The sequence below is a fragment of the Aquarana catesbeiana genome, linkage group LG01 (genome assembly GCF_042186555.1).
Source record: "Aquarana catesbeiana isolate 2022-GZ linkage group LG01, ASM4218655v1, whole genome shotgun sequence".
Taxonomy (NCBI): Eukaryota; Metazoa; Chordata; class Amphibia; order Anura; family Ranidae; genus Aquarana; species Aquarana catesbeiana.
In genome coordinates, this window is record NC_133324.1 from 857,787,029 (window position 1) to 857,804,276 (window position 17,248).

A 17,248-nucleotide genomic window follows, 5' to 3' on the forward strand; every position below is an offset into this window, starting at 1 on the left:
CATGATTATTAAAAAACATGAATGTTGATTGAGAGAGTGAAGTTCCACTTTAAGAAGTAAATTAGCCTTTCAGCCTTCCTACCCATCTGATCTTTAATGACACCAGAAATCTTCAAAGGATAGATCCAAGTCTTTCGACACCTGGTAAAGCATTGTGTCTAATCTAGGACATTTAAAAACTATTCCTCTTCCTTACTATAGAAAGGAAAATATTTCTTGTGTGCTCTAGACATTAATAAATTCTTATCTGGCTCTTTCCACTCTTTTAGAATCATATCCTTAAGAGGTTGATATATTGGAAAAGTCCTACCCTTACGTACCTCAATACATTTTTTCCTGGGCTGACAGGACCTGTTGGGAACTCTCAATCTGCTCCAACATGTAAATAGCTATCAAAAGCTCATCAGTTTCTTCTATGGAAAAAAAGGCATCTAGCCGCATTTATTCCACTTGCATCTTACCTTTCTGAACCAAGATCTCCAGCAGGGAGATCTCACCTTTTGGAATGCCAAAGAACTGACAAAAGTAAAATTGGTGATCCAACCCCTTGATATCTGCCCAACACTTTTAAAAGAAGCCAGATGTGCAGTAATTCCTCACAGCAATCAATAAATCATTGTTTAAAGTTTTACCCTAAGACATATATGTAATATATTGTAGCTTAATGGTCCTTGGATGTGGTGGCTGCATTAGTTTTGTTTTATTATTATATTGGTTATATAGGATTTAAATAGTGCCAACAGTTTACACAGCGCTTTACAACATGAGGGCAGACAGTACAGTTAAAACACAATTCAATACAGGAGGAATCAGGGAGTCCTGCTCGTTAGAGCTTCCAATCAAAAAGGGAGGGTCAAGTGATACAAAATGTAATTACTGGGGGGGATGAGCTTATGGGAAAAAGTAGAAGTATAGTTGTTTTGAGGTGGGATGGGCTTCTCTGAAAGAAGGGTTTTCAGGAATCGTGTGAAAGTGGACAGAGTAGGAGATAGCCGGACAGTTTGGGGTAGGGAGTTTCATAGGAATGGGAGAGGCACGGGAAAAGTCCTGGAGGCGAGCATGGGAGTAGGTGACAAGGGAGCTAGAGAGCAGGAGGTCTTGGGAGGAACAAAGAGAACGATTTGGTTGGTATTTTGAGACTAGGTTAGTGATGTAGCCTGGGGCAGAGTTGTGGATGGATTTGTAAGTTGTTCGTATTTTCAGTTTAATTCTTTGGGTGAGTGACAGCCAATAGAGAGATTGGCAGAGAGGGGTAGCAAACACTGAATTGTTGGTAAGGTGGATGAGTCTGGCAGCAGCATTCATGATGGACTAAAGGTCTAGCCTATGTAAGGGTAAGCCGATGAGGAGTGAGTCTCATAAATCAAGCAGAGAGTAAATTAGAAGCTTTGTGGTGTCATTGGTTAAGAAGGGGCAGGTTTTGGAGATGTTGCTTTGCACAGTGATTGGATGTGGGGTCGAAAGGGGAGTTTAGAGTAGAGGATAACCCCTAGCACCCTCGCCTCCAAACACGGCAAGTTGAGTTGATGCCAAAGAGCTTAATTTTGGTCTCATCTGACCACAGCACTTTCTCCCAATCAGCAATTACAGCCCTTTGTATTTCTTTCAGGTCAGGTTTCCTTTTAAAGCTGAAGTTTAAGCGGGAGTCCAGCGACCAATCCTTTTTTTTTTTTTTTTTTTTTTTAGGTCATTGAGACACTTTGCTAACCCCAAAATAATGTAATGTAATATTTCCGCCTCTTTCTGTTTTCGTACTGAAGAATAACTTAAAAAATATGATGCTGGCTGTTTCCATCTTGCTTGTGGGCATGTGAAGCCCACAAGCATTGATTTCCTGGATGCGGTGAATGCTGTTCATTCACAGCTTGTTCACGCGCATGATCATTGTTTCCGCACTAAATCTTGGGAAGCCTGACACTAAGCTCCCAGGAGACAGTGCGGCGCCGGGGAAAGGCAATAAACACGCCTACTCCCATGGAAGGAGAGACAGGAAGTGCCACAATAAAGTACAATATAAAGGTAATTACATCGATAAAAAAAAATTTCGTGCAGCATTTGAACATCTATGCAATTAACTGAAGTGGGTAAGATTAAGTTAAAAATTTGAGTGGAGGGGGCGTGGCCAAGATGGCGCTGTGGGCGGCGGCTTTTTCTGAGAGCTCCGCTCATCCAAATCCCGAATCCAGCTCCATCGTCCTCTTTCACCTACAACTTTCACCCCAGCTGATCGGGGGGGACCCAGGCACCCCCTGCCAAGTGAGGAGCGAGGAGGATTTCTGCTCCCGGACCGCGATCGGCGCCGCTGTGCACTCCCGCTCCACTAGGCCGAAGCCGCGGTCTTTCCTGACGGGCCGCGCGGCGAGCCGGGAGTCCCCTGGCGCGATCGCCCCGGTTGTTGCACAAGCCGGCTGCTGTGGACTGCTGAGGGGGGTGAGTGGATTGACCCTGGACTGAAAATAGGCCGTGCTCTGGGCCTGGTCTCTACCCCCCCCACGCATAACTAGGCCGCAATCGCGGCCTCCCCATAAGATCCGGATCCTGCTGGCCTGGAGGAAGAGGAGGCCCTGAGACGGTGGGGGACATCTGCCTGGGCAGAGGAACCATTTCTGGAGCACCTTCACCCTCGGCCCTCCTGATAGTGGGGGGAGCTGGCTGGGCTGCATAATCTGACAAGCCTGTGGAGCCCTGAAGTGGACAGCCTCTACATCATATAATTGCAGGTGAGAGGAAAGACTGTTAAAGGGACACACACTGCTCCATACCTACTGCTTGACTACCCCTGACCCTGCAGACAGGCTCCATCACTCGCTTACTCTCTGCTGCCTGGCCTGGGCCCCCTAACACCTGAATGAGACGCAGGAACTTCAGCGCAAAATATATTAAAGGGGGGGGACGTGACCTTGCTATGGAAACGTGAAGACGCGTCATCGGGAGCTCTGCACTGAAACGGGCCGTGAATCACCCGTAGCACTGATCAGCTAAGCCATCCATTCATGCCAGGAGGCCGCAGCCACCCACCGGTCACTGAGGTACGGAGGGGACCTGAAATCTCACACTACTTTCTGCGGCAACAGCAGGTTTCCTCGCCGGCGGGAAGGAGCAAGATGGCGCCGCCTCGAGTCAGCATGGCGGGCGCTGCATCCTCAAGTAAGAAGGGCGCTCCTGCAACTACCTCCGCAGCGGAGGAGGACTTTCCCCCCTTGCCGCACAGAGCACCCTCTCCTATAGTGTCCCCGGCTCCCATAACTGCTGACACCCCATTGCCTCCAGATTACGCCGGTGACCTAAGCGGCCTAGTTGAAGGCTCTCTGAGAGACATAGTGTCAGGCCTCCCCACCAAACAGGACTTAAACGCCATGGCCACCTCTATTGTTAACGCACTAACCAGAGAACTGCATGACCTAAAACAGCAAGTGGATGTGGTCGAGGAGAGAGTCACCACGATCGAAGCCTCCCAAACTAATACAGAAGCGCGCCTCACTACACTGGAGTCGGAGTACGGGGCCTTCCGCCGCCATCTTGTCGATGTTCAGCTGCGCCTGGACGACGGCGAGAATAGGAGCAGACGAAACAATTTGCGCCTAAGGGGGATCCCAGAAGCCACCATGGGCCCAGACCTCCAATCCACAGTGGTTGCCATCCTAAACCAGGTTCTGGGCAAACCACCGACAGCTGACCTGGAACTGGACAGGGTGCATCGTATTCCAGGCCCCAGACCCCCGCCCTCCGCACAGAGATCATCATCCGAACTGGACTTTCCCCGTGATGTATTATGCAGGGTGCATTTTTTCACAATTAAGGAGGACATTCTTCGCCTTGCCTGGGAAAAGGGCCCAATAGACTTTGACGGGGCTCCCATCAGGATTTTCCCTGACATTTCCAGACAAACACGCACCATGCGTGGGCTCATGCGACCCCTACTGGAAGTTATCCGCGAGGCTGATGCCACCTACCGATGGGGTCACCCCTTCCATCTTATTGTCAGGAGGCAGGGGGCAGAATTCTACCTCCGCACGCCAGACCAACTCCCTGCCCTTTTTCATTTCATTTCCAGGCCAGTAATTGAGGTGCCCAACTGGTTTGAATATCTGCTCTCCCAGGATCCACAAGGTTCAGCACCACCCAGACAGCAGAGGTTTCGACGCCCAAGATCTCACCCGCCAAACCGAGAAGTCAGAAGAGCCCATCCTACATCATCCGAGGACTAAACGCACGCTACCTTTCGGTTTTCGGTAAGACTTTCAGTACCTCATATGGGTAGGTGCCCCGCTCCTTCCCCCCTCTATGGCGATCCTCCCTGGAACATTTAATTCATCTTTTTTTTTTCATCAGACACCATTTTTATTTTTGTCTTCCTGAAGATGCCTCCTTTTTTCCGTGGGCTAATTCTTAACTTTGGACAGGGGCGGGGGGAGGGGGGACGCATTGTTATAATTGTTATAAATGTTGCATTTTTGCTGCAGGCTAGACTCCATGCACTCCATCCGAGTATATCTGATGTGAACGTTGACGCTGAAGAGGAGATGCATGCATGTTTTCCATGATTCACATCCGGCCGTGCTGCCTTGGCGCACTGACAGTCGGGCGGTGGGGGCTCTATCCTGGTCCTGTCTAGGAGAAGGGCGAGTGGACCCCAGGGGCCCTCTGTCCTCGACCGCCACTGCGATGCGTCAACGCCAGTAAGTCATGGATGTTAGAGTTCTACTTAGTTGTACTTACTAGCCTTAAACACAGTTGCGTTTATGGATGTTATGCCCAGATTTGTGGTAAATCACACTTTATTTACGATGGTTAATGTATTGTTTTTCTCAATGTTTCTGATTCCTAAGGCCCCCCACTCAGTGCATCTCCCTACCACCCCCAAAAGTACCTTGTTATATAGCTTTTCTTGCTTACATAGGCGATAGCAATAACTATTTGGTCGCGCGCTTCGCCGCATTGGCCACCCCCCTTTAGGGCGACCTCCCGGCTGCTGCGCAATTCCTTCTGTGTCTTAGCCGGGAGCTCATAGAGTAGCTACTTGACTAACTTAGATTACTCCCTCCCTCCTTCCCCCCCCTCCCCCCTTCACTTACCCTCCTCCCCTCTCTCTCTGATCCTGTCTTCTCCTTCTTTGTCCCCCTCTCTTCCCCGGTGCTGTTACTCTCTAGCTGGGTGGGGGCGTGAACCTGAACTAAGAGTGATCGTCCTCCTCATCCTGTCAACGATCCTCAGTGCCCCGGTTGCCACAATGGCTCTCCTAAAGGTGACCTCCCTTAATGTACGGGGTCTCAATATCCCGGAGAGGCGTTCCCAGCTCCTAGCTGACCTACGCAGAACTAAAACCCAAATTGCCTTTCTACAGGAAACCCACTTTCATGGCGAGCATATTCCTAAACTGACTAACAATCTGTTCCCGACGGCATACCACGGTATCTCACCTATCTCCAAATCTAAGGGGGTTAGCATTTTAGTGGCAAAATCTGTACCTTGGGAGTTCGGGGCGCAGCAGGCGGACCCCCAGGGCCGCTTTCTCCTGATTAAGGGAAAGGTGTTTGACGTTCAGGTCACTTTTGCCAATATCTATTTCCCCAACGCCGACCATGCACAGTTCCTGCGTGGGCTGATACCCAAACTACTTGAGTTTACGGAGGGGATGCTCATTTTTGGGGGTGATATGAACTTTGCGATGGACCCCCTGTTGGATACCTCGCGGGGTGCTTCCCATCTCTCATACGCCCGCCTTAAACGAATTAAATCTGATCTTCACTCACTTCATTTGATGGACCCCTGGCGCCTCTTACACCCCAGGGACAGGGATTACTCGTACTTCTCACAAGTTCATCATTCGTACTCAAGACTAGATTACCTGCTCCTTTCCCATAAGGACCTGCCGAGGGTGGTGGACTCATCCATAGATGTCATCTCCTTTTCTGATCATGCCCCAATACACCTGACGCTCCAAATGGGACCAATGTCTAAATCCCCACCCTCATGGAGACTGAACGAGTCTCTGCTTCAATCTGCAGAGATCCGCGCTGAGATTCAAGCCAAACTACAGGAATACTTTGCACTCAATGAAGCCTCGGTCCCCAACCCCTTGGTGATGTGGGAGGCGCACAAGCCAGTTATCAGGGGCATTTTGATAGGCATTGGGGCTCGTCTCAAGAGGGAAAGAACCCGTAGAACTGAAGAACTTCTTCTTCAGATCAAGACCCTTGAATGTACACATAAGGCCAGCCTAGCTCGCTCCGTATACCAGGAGTTACTTAAAGCGCGTGAGGAGCTTCGCTCGCTTCTGTTGCATAAAACCAAAGAGAGGTTAGCATGGTCACGTCATACAATGTACGAATTCTCTAACAAACCTGGCTGTCTTCTAGCCAGAGCTTTACGCGGTCCCCGCACCAAAACTTTCATCCCCCACATTCTGACCCCTTCGGGTCGGAGGGTCTCTACCTCAACAGAAATGGCGGAAGAATTCCGTTCATTTTACAGCGGTCTCTATAACCTAGACAGACCCTCTCCCGATGCCCCTAACTCCTCTGGGGGACCCACCCCACACGAATATTTAGCCTCCTCTGGCATGCCATCTCTATCGGCCGATACCGTGGAAGAACTGGAAGACCCCATTACGGTGGAGGAGTTGGGCGTAGCACTGGCGAGTTCCAAGCCTAAGAAAGCCCCAGGCCCTGATGGCCTTACTCCAATCTATTTCAAAACCTTCTTTGAGACGCTTTCTAAACCGCTAGTGGATGCACTTAACTCAATCACGAAAGGTAACTCCTTCCCCATAGACTCCCTTAGGGCTTACATTTCTCTCATCCCTAAAGAGGGAAAGGACCTACTTCGGTGTGGGAACTATCGACCGATAGCTTTGCTAAACACCGACTTGAAACTATTTGCCAAAATCCTGGCGAACAGATTGCTCCCACACATACCAAACCTAATTCACAAAGACCAAGCGGGCTTTGTCCCCCAACGGGAACCCCGTGACAACACCATTAGGGTGCTGAACCTCATACATGCTGCTAGGACCACGCGACGACCCCTTCTGCTGTCAACTGACGCGGAGAAGGCTTTCGACCGTGTAGACTGGTCGTTTGTTAGAGCTACTCTCGAACACATTGGCCTCCGGACGTCGATGCTCAGCTGGATCTTATCACTCTACTCTAACCCCACAGCGGCGGTTAGGGTCAACGAAACCAGGTCGGGTTATTTTAACATTCGGAATGGTACCAGACAGGGTTGCCCCCTGTCTCCCCTAATCTTTATTCTTACCTTGGAACCTCTGCTCTGTAAAATACGGGCCAACCCCCAAATAGAGGGCTTCCGTAAAACATCTGGAGCCCACAAGGTCGCCGCTTTCGCGGATGACCTTATCTTCTTTTTGGCTGACCCCATTGCCTCACTTCCCGTCTTGCTTCATTCCTTGAGGGAGTACAGAGCTTTGTCTCTATTTAAAATAAACATGTCTAAATCCTCCATGCTTAATATCACACTGAGCTCGCAAAATATCCGACAATTGCGCTTGAACTACAAGTTCCACTGGGCAACCGATACCATTCCGTACCTAGGAGTGGCCATCACCGCGGACCCCGCCGACCTTTACCAAGCAAACTTTGCCACTCTTCTACACAGACTTAAAACAGACCTGCAGCATTGGCACTCCCTCACTTTAACGTGGTTTGGACGCTGTAATGCCATCAAGATGACAGCTCTCCCGAGGATACTCTATCTCCTGCAGGCCCTCCCCATACATCTCCCGCCCTCCTTCAAGCGAATCGACGCACTTTTCCGAGATCTTGTCTGGTCGCACAGGCAGCCTCGCATCAAATTACAACTACTTTATATGGCAAAAAGTAGGGGTGGGGTGGGACTACCAGACGTAAAAGCCTACTACAGGGCAACACATCTTACCAGACTAATAGACTGGTACTGCCACTCAGAGGCCAAACAATGGGTCACTATGGAGATGGAGGATTCCGATGGTACGGCTAGGAGTTGGCCGTGGCTTTCCACTCCGATCCCGAAGATCATCACCGAACACCCAACTCTGGGAAACACATTAAGAGTGGCCAGAGAAACCTTTCGTAAAACCACGATATCACCTATTCCTTCTCCTATGGTGCCGATACTGGGCAACCCTGATTTCTTGCCGGGCTGCCAGGGGCCGATCTATAGAGCCCTATCGGAGGGAGATAGATGGCCACACCTCCACGACTTCCTGGATTCCGGTGGCCGGCTCAGGACGGCCGCAGGAATAGAGGACCTGGACACGCCATTGGATTTCCTGAGCGGTCTCCAACTGCGTAATTTTTTGCGCCGAAGCGCTCGGACTTTAGGTCCCCCACGCCCACTCACGGAATTGGAACGTGTCTGCCACCGCAGAGAGCCCGTACGCCACTTTCTGTCCTCGATCTACCTCTCTCTGATTGCCCCGGCTGAAGGCTTTGTGCCCCCCTTCCTCACTAAATGGGAGACAGAATTAGGAGCGCATTTTAATGAAGCACAAAGGGAAAAGATCTTACATTTTGCCCAAAAATCTTCTCTAGCCACAAGGGTCCAGGAGACATGCTACAAGATTGTGACCAGATGGTACAGAGTACCATCCACTCTTCACAGGTTCCTCCCGCAGGTACCAAGTCTATGTTGGCGTTGTGGAGCAGGAGAAGGAACAATGTTGCACATTTTCTGGGACTGTCCCAAGATTAAACCTTTTTGGAAAGAGGTGACAGATACGGTCGAGCGTTTAACGGGCGTCGCACTGGGGGGAGATCCCGGGGCCTGTCTGCTGCACCTATCTAGAAGTCCAATTAAGAAGTATAAAGCCTCACTCACTATACAACTACTTAATGCGGCTAAGGCCTGCATCCCTCTATTTTGGAGATCGGAAATCCCACCAACGAAGATCCAGTAGTATGCCAGGGTTAGCGAACTGCGCGACATGGAAGATCTTACGGCCACCCTGCATGACAGGGAGGAAACCTTTCGGGAGACCTGGCGCCCCTGGCAACACTTCATCTACTCCGAGGCTTACCTCCGGGAGGTGACTTAGCGTGGACACCCCCCGTTATGAGGGCCCCGCCTGGCTGGAGGGTGGCACCACCACCCTCTTCTCTTTACCTCTCTCTACCCCCCTTCCTCATCTACTTCCCCTCCTACTCCACCTCTCCTCTCTATCTTCCCTGTCCCTCCCTCCCTATTGTCTCCCGCTTTTTACCTCTTCCCTCCCCCCCCCCCCCACCCTTCCTGGGTTCTCACACAACCCCCTATACTCTTCCGGCTAAGGGAAGATCTGATCAGATATATTGAATATCATGGTCTACATTACTTCATGTTAGTCGCCCTTTGCCGGACTCTACTGATCGGCAAGGAATATCTCCACCCCCGGTCAGTGGAGAGTCTCTCTCTTTGTTATTTTGGCTTACCCTTTTACCTGTCGATAAAGGATAATTACACGAGTCATCAGTTTATACAAGGCATGTCCCAGGGAATTGCTTGCAAATGGACACTAAGATAATCATTACATTAGACCCTCCCATGCACTCAGGCTCCGCCTTCACCATACAGATTGTGTAAACAAGAGGATTGTTTATGTGTTACATCTCTAGTCGACGACAGTTTCTGTTAAAATCCTCTCCCTACTTCTGTTTTATATTATCCATTAAATGTTATAGATCTTGACAATATGTACATCAAACTGTAACATACATTATTGAAATTAAAATAAAATAAAGGAATTTAAAAAAAAAAAAAAAAAATTTGAGTGGAACCCCGCTTTAGGTATGGCAAATTTACATACAGGTATGTACATCTAGCTTGGATCAACGCAAGTATGTTTAATGCCATGCGTGTGGGATCCCTGTTAAAGCTGTAAATCACTATAGTAGGCATTGATACCTAAGTGATCTCCACTATCATCCAGGTCCTGGACCAAGCTACTGCCCTGCTGCTTACTGAACATAGAAGGTTGCTTGAGCAGTGCGAGCACCATTTACACAACATTTGTGATATCAACACCCTGCCTCTCCCATTTATAAGGAGAAAATGCAGTGTTCTCTGAATGGTGTCCTTGTCGAGTGTTCTGTATTCAGCAGGGCCACTTAGTACGAGACCTGAAAGCTAGTGGAGGTCACTGTAGTGGTGGTGCCTACTACAGTGATTTTCAACTTCCACAGGTATGACTCTTATATACTTACATTGGCTCAAGCAAGATCAATGTAACTATATAAAATTGCCATACCAAAACTTCAGCCTTAGAAATGATGCATATCGCCAGATCAGGACTGTGGGATATAAATCTGGACTCCCTATACCGGTGAGAGATTTTCAACAGGAAAGGAAATGACAGAAGTAAACACAGCTTAAAACCCAACTCTAACCAAAGCTTTTTTGTAAACTCTAGAATAGCCTTAAGAAGGGCAAATACGTCTGTCAAAGTTTATTGCCATCCAGAACCCCATTGAAATTTGAACTTTCCTTTTTTCTCTGTAATAGCATCAGACAAAATAAGAGCAACAGGGATCATGAGGATGGGACACAGGTATTAAAAACAACCAGGCAACCCTTCCACATTTGACCAAAAAATATTTCTCTCATTGCTTACGAAGGAACTAGCAAGTGATTTTGTCATAATTATTAATTGATATTCCCGCACTGTAATAAAGAGGAAAAACTAAGTTCTAAAAAACTGCTGCACTGGGAGGTTATACCATAACCACAAAAGAAATTAACAATGAAACTTAGTGCTGCGCTGTTTAAGATGGTACTATACTGTGACTAGAGAAACATAAGTGGTGAAAACACCTAATAAATCCACATAGACAACAATGGCTGATAGTGAAACAAATATCAATGTGTCCTAAACATGTAACATACATGACTGATGAAAGGTTAATACTGGTAATCTAGACTCTTAAAAATACAAATAATCTATACTCATAAAAATTAAAAAAAAAAGGAAAAAAAATAGAGAAAAATAATTTTTATCCATTTTATTTGTCTTTTTAAGAGTCTAGATTACCAGTATTAACCTTTCATCATATGACGGCGGGACGGTGCAGCTGTTGTTCTGGGCCGCCTTCATATGACGGTGCAGCCTTCTAGGCAGCCCAGGGGGCGCGCGCGCCCGCCGCATCGCTCGGGTCCCGTTGCGCGTGCCCGCGGCCGCGATGTCTGCCGGGCACCTGCGATTGCCCGGTAACTGAGCAGGACCGTGGATCTGTGTGTGTAAACACACAGATCCACGTCCTGTCAGATGGGAGGAGACCGATGGTATGTTCCTTGTACAGAGGAGCACCGATCGGTCTCCTCCCCTTGTGAATCCCCTCCCCCCACCGTTAGAATCACTCCCTAGCAACACATTAACCCCTACAGCGCCCCCTCCTGGTTAACCCCTTCATTGCCAGTCACATTTATACAGTAATCAATGCATTTTTATAGCACGGATCGCTGTATAAATGTGAAAGGTCCCAAAAATGTGTCAAAATTGTCCGGTGTGTCCGCCGCAATATCGCAGTCACGATAAAAATCGCAGATCGCCACCATTACTAGTAAAAAAAAAAAATAATAATAAAAATGCTATAAATCTATCCCCTTATTTTGTAGACGCTATAACTTTTGCGCAAACCAATAAATATATGCTTATTGCGATATTTTTTACCAAAAATATGTAGAAGAATACGTATCGGCCTAAACTGAGGAAAAAATTTGTTTCAAAAAAAAAATTGGGATACTTATTATAGCAATAAGTAAAAAATATTGTGTTTTTTTCAAACTTGTCACTCTTTTTTTGTTTATAGCGCAAGAAATAAAACCTGCAGAGGTAATCAAATACCACCAAAAGAAAGCTCTATTAGTGGGGAAAAAATGATAAAAATTTCATTTGGGTACAGTGTAGTATGACCGCGCAATTGTTATTCAAAATGCGACAGCGCTGAAAGCTAAAAATTGGCTTGGGCAGGAAGGGGGTGAAAATGCCCTGTATGGAAGTGGTTAACAGCGCAGCACTGTTTCATTGTTAATAGCTTAATTATTGACTATCCTGAAGCTGGTCAGAGCCATTTTTTAAGATCTCTAATACAGTGGTCACCAACCTTTTGGACCTCATGAATCAATAACTCACAATTTTGAATCCCATGGACCACTAACATGAATTTTACATGCCTTATACACACAATGCCCTGGATCTCTTCCCCTTCCTCCTGGATCACACTGCTGCCTTATACACTCAATGCTCTGGCTCTCTGTCTCCCTCCCCCTGCATCACTGCCGCCTTACACAGACTCCTTATTGGATCTCACCTCTTTATCCAGCCATGTACTTGAGTTCCACGTTCCCTCCCACAGTCTCTGATCAGCACCACCATTGGAAGTCCTCTCCTTCACCTGTGCTCTGCACTAATCCCGGCACCTCCCTCTGCTTTCACGGGAGCCGGAACCACAGAGGAGGCTTCGGGTATCAATGCCCACTGACAGTATTGCTTTGGTCAGAACTTGCTCAAGGCAAGTGGGATGCACGTCTTCACAACCCGGGCTCAAACGTCCTGGAACTATGGGCAGCCTGGTGTGCCCTTCAATTTTTCACTCATCTGAAAGGGGAGTCAGTTTTATTGAAAATGGACAACACCACAGCACTCTTATGTGAAGAGGCAAGGGGGCACTTGGAGCTCCACCCTGCTCCAGGAAGTCAAGCCCATCATGTCCTGGGCTCGGAAAAACCTGACCAATATTTCAGTGGTCTTTGTCCCCGGTGTCCAGAACGTCCAAGCGGACTTCCTGTCATTCACACAGACAATAACGAGTGGTCTCTTCATGTGCAGACATTCGAATGGATCCTGTCCTTGGGAGTCAATCCCGAAGTAGACCTATTTGCATCCCCCTGCAACTTCAAAATCAATCAATTACACTCGGGGCTGTTGCAGAAAGGCCTTCCGAGTAGACGCACTAACAGATCAGTGGAGGTTCAACAGGGCATACGCATTTCCCCCGCTTCCGATCATCCTCAGATTCTTACGAAGACTCAAAGCGGAAGCCGTCGAGGTGGTAGTGATTGCACCTTGCTGGCCGAACAGGCCATGGTTTCCCCTCCTGACCAAGCTCAACTTCCGGGACCTGGTGCCTCTTCCTCCCAGGCTGGACCTTCTTTCTCAGGGGGCAGTCCTGCACCTGTGTCTGTCGTCCCCAAGACTGATGGTCTGGTTCTTGAGAGGGAAAGGGTGGAAACTTTAGGGTGCACTTCAAGAGTTATTTCCACCCTCATGAGCTTGAGAAAAGTGAGCATGAATAAAGTCTGAGAGGATATGAATCCTCATCCTCTATGGGCAGATCGTTCAGGGATACAGGAGTCCAGGATATCCTCGGCTTCCTCCAATCCGGCCTAGATCTGTCTCTATCCATCAGCATTCTGAGTTCAAGTCTCAGCTCTGTCAGCCTTCTCGGGAACATCATGGGTGGTTCACCCTTTAATCCGGCAGTTCTTTCGTGGGGCGACAAGACCAAGATTCCCCAAATGGGATTTTCCTCTTGTTCTTGACTTGACTCGCTGACTGGTCTCAGTACTACAGGATCCGCTCCACTTTCTATCAAAGATTTTTCTGCAAAGTTACCTTTCTAGTTGCCATCACTTCATCAAATGGGTTTCGGAGATCGGGTCCTTGGGTCATGATGAACCTTTCCTGACTTTCTTTCCAGACTGGGTGGTCCTCACCCCTATGCTCGGCTCAAACTCAAGAGTTACTTCAGTGTTCCATAAGAACCAAGAAATTGTCCTACCTACATTCAGGACTCCGGGGTCCTCTGAAGTTCGTCCTCTGGATGTTGACGAAATGCTGAAGGAATACCTGCAAGTTACTTCCTCCTTTAGACACTCCGACTACCTGTTTATCTTGCACTCTGGCAGTAACAGAGGGAAGTGAGCTTCATCCAGAACAATTGCGGCCTGGATTGTCCAGTCCATCAAGCAAGCTTATAGAGCTAAGGGCTTGGCTCCTCCAGAGGCGGTGACTGCACATTCCACCAGGGGTATGGCGGCTTCGTGGGCAGCAGCCCGGCATGCGGCTCCAGACGTTTATCTGTAAAGCGGCCTCTTGGGCCTCCATTAATAACATTTTATGTCACATTATTGCATAGAGCCTGCGTCTCTATCTTCTGTGAGCTTTGGTTTTAGAGTTCTGTCAGTTAATGGGCTAAATTAAATTTCTTTTGATCAGCATACCCACCCGTGTGGACTGGTGAGTTATTTCCCACACATAGTCTGTCAGGAAAACTGAAAATTTATTATCAATACTTACCGTAATTTTCCTTTGCTGATGGACTCCATGGCAGATGGAGTTCCCACCCATCGGTCAAAGAGTTGGCTAGTTACGGAACGCAGTCTTTAGTGGTGAGCTTAAATTTATGGGAGTGGGGTCCTATAGCATTGGAAAGGAGGTGGGGTTAACCCACACGTAGTCTGCCATGGAGTCCATCAGGAAAGGAATATTACTGTAAGTATTGATAACAAATTTTCCGTTATATTTGCCTTGCGAACATAAAGAGTGTGTAAAGTCCTAGTTTTGGATTGTGCAGAGTTTAACCTCTTTCCAACTGTGTAATGCATAAATGCAGCAGCAGGAAAAGTGTGATTCAGCCCAGTTGCCAAACATATGTGTCCGTGGCAGTCTGAAGTTGTCTCCAACAGTTCTTAGTCACAGCTTCTGATTGGGAGCCAGAGGGACAGGCTCTTGGTCATGTAACAGCTGGTAGCCAGAGGGAAGGGGTTAAATTTGGTGAGCTGTCTCACTATCCTGTCATGTCTCCAAGTCCTTTGGTTGTGGTCTGACTCACTTTTCGGTCTTTTGCCTACCTCTGATGCTCTTATGTTTTGTCATGTTCCCATGTCTGATGGTCTTTCTTAGGCCCCTTTTACACTTCTATGAGCTTGCGGCAATTTTTGCTGCAATTTTGCTGCGACTTTGACGTGACTTGAAGCAATGCCTGTGTAATCTTGGGGTTAATGGACCTCTAGTTGCATCAAAGTAGGACCAAAGTAGTGCAAGGACTACTTAGAAGCCGCTCAGATATGAATGGTACTCATTGGAAATCATGGAGTACGACTTGTCATGCGACTTTCCAGTCCCAAGTCACAGGACAAACCGCACAAGTGTGAAAGGGGCCTTACTGTTCTGTTATTTGCCCACATCATGTGGTATCTCTCTTTTTCCTGTTATATACCCATGTCCTGAGGTCTGTCTCACTGTCATGTGCCCACGTCTTTCTTGCTTGTGACTACTCATCTCATAAACATCTGAGCACAGGGTGTGCCGGCTGTGCCTGGGCACACCCTAATCATCCCCTGCAGGGCTGGTAAATATTTAACCGGACCCTTCCTTTTCTGAATAAACACAGTAAGTGATCGGTACCAATCTCTCCTGTCTTCATTCTTAACTGAAGCATAGTAAACTATGTTTACTGCAGGCTGCAGAATATGGGACTGGGGAATCTCTGTCCTCAGTTTCTTTCTCTGTCTCAAAAGTGAGACGTCAGGGGCCTGTTTAGAGCCTTGTTATTTCCCCAAAGCCCCACAGGGGTTCCTAAAAAGAATTAAAAAAAATAAAAAATAAAAAGAATTGTAAAAAAACATTTAAAAACATACAAATTTAAAAAATAATACAAATAAAAAACTACTGACACTGTCCACTGCCCTACTGACACCAATCTTGCTCTACTGACACCCTTCACTGCTCTGCTGATATACTCTTTATGCTCTGGGGTGCACAGCCTAATTCAATAGGCTGCCCATAGCAATGCATCAGAGTTACGCATTTGCAACTTAACCATTTAGTGCCTTTTAAATTATGGTCACTGCGACATAATATATAATTTGGCTCAATCTGCAACTTCCTGATGTACATGCACAAGATAAAGTGGACATTTTGCAGCAGAAATGCTGTACTCCTCTGCGCAGGGCTGCACATTGATGATTGTTGGATTTGGGCTGAAGGCATTAGTCCTAGTCAGAGGCACTTAAAGTGAAACTAAACAGTATCCTTATTCGCCTACTAATAATTCATACACAGCCACTACCTAATTTGCTTCCTTGTACCAATCTTCATAGTCTTCCAACCCCCTCCTTTTTCGCTCACTTTGTTTAGTTTAGAGCAAGCAGTGCATGATTGTTGTGGTCATGTGCACTGCTCTATACCTGCTACACATTCCATAGTCCATAGTTCCTAGTCCATCTTGAAAGTGAGCAAGACATACAATAGGACCATAGAGAACAAACGGAGCCAGGGACTTTTTTTTTACTTAAAGTGGTTGTAAAGTTCATATACGATACATGATTTCTCAAAGACATGCATCATTTTATAGTTTGTTCAATATAAATCTATGGTGTTAATACTCAGTCACTATGGGATTCGTTTTTCTGTATTCTGCAAAAAAAAAAAAAAAAAAAAAAAACCCTGGTTGATCCTGCGGCTCTCTATCTTCCCTTTCTGATAATGTCCCCAATTCAGCTAGGGATTTTACAGAGCGGTGTTGCTCTGCACATGCTCAGTTTTCAGTGGGTTTCTATGCTGAGCATTCCCTCCCTATCACATCTGAGCAGCCCATGTGACTATAGAGTCACACATGTGGGTGTATACACAGTGGTAAATGACAGCCCACTCCCTCCCTCCTCCTTAATGCCCACTAACCAGCTAAACACAATGGGGGTGGGATATTACATGTAGATTAATGGAGACTTCACCTCCCTCTTATTGTTAGACACAGGCTGGAGGGGCGTGACACAGCCTGTTACTGGCAGAAATCCACCCACACCATGTTATTGCCAAAAATAATACAGCGTTCATTTGAAATATATATTTGTATGACAATTTACAAACAGTTTATTTATATTAATTTTTATTCTGTATTCCAAAGGTTGCTTTTTTTTTATTTTGAACATGTGACCATCAGCAGAGGACTAGATGATCCCCTGCCAATGTTTCCCTGCAGATAGGCTGGGAAAGAGCTGGGTCACGTGACAGCTGTATATTGATTAGGAAAAAGGTACTTAGAGGCTTTTTTTTTTTTTAATTTAAATAAATACAGCGCCATCATCCACATACAGAAATAGAAGGGACAGTGTAAATTTAACAGTGTGTGTTTAGTATCACTTTAATGGACAATTTTTTCTTTCAACCTGCCTGACGAAAGTCATGTAGCATTATTATACGAATGAGTTGTATTACCTGCAGTGACATTGCAGATAAACCTACCCTGGGAAAGCAGAGAAAGCGACAGTGGCT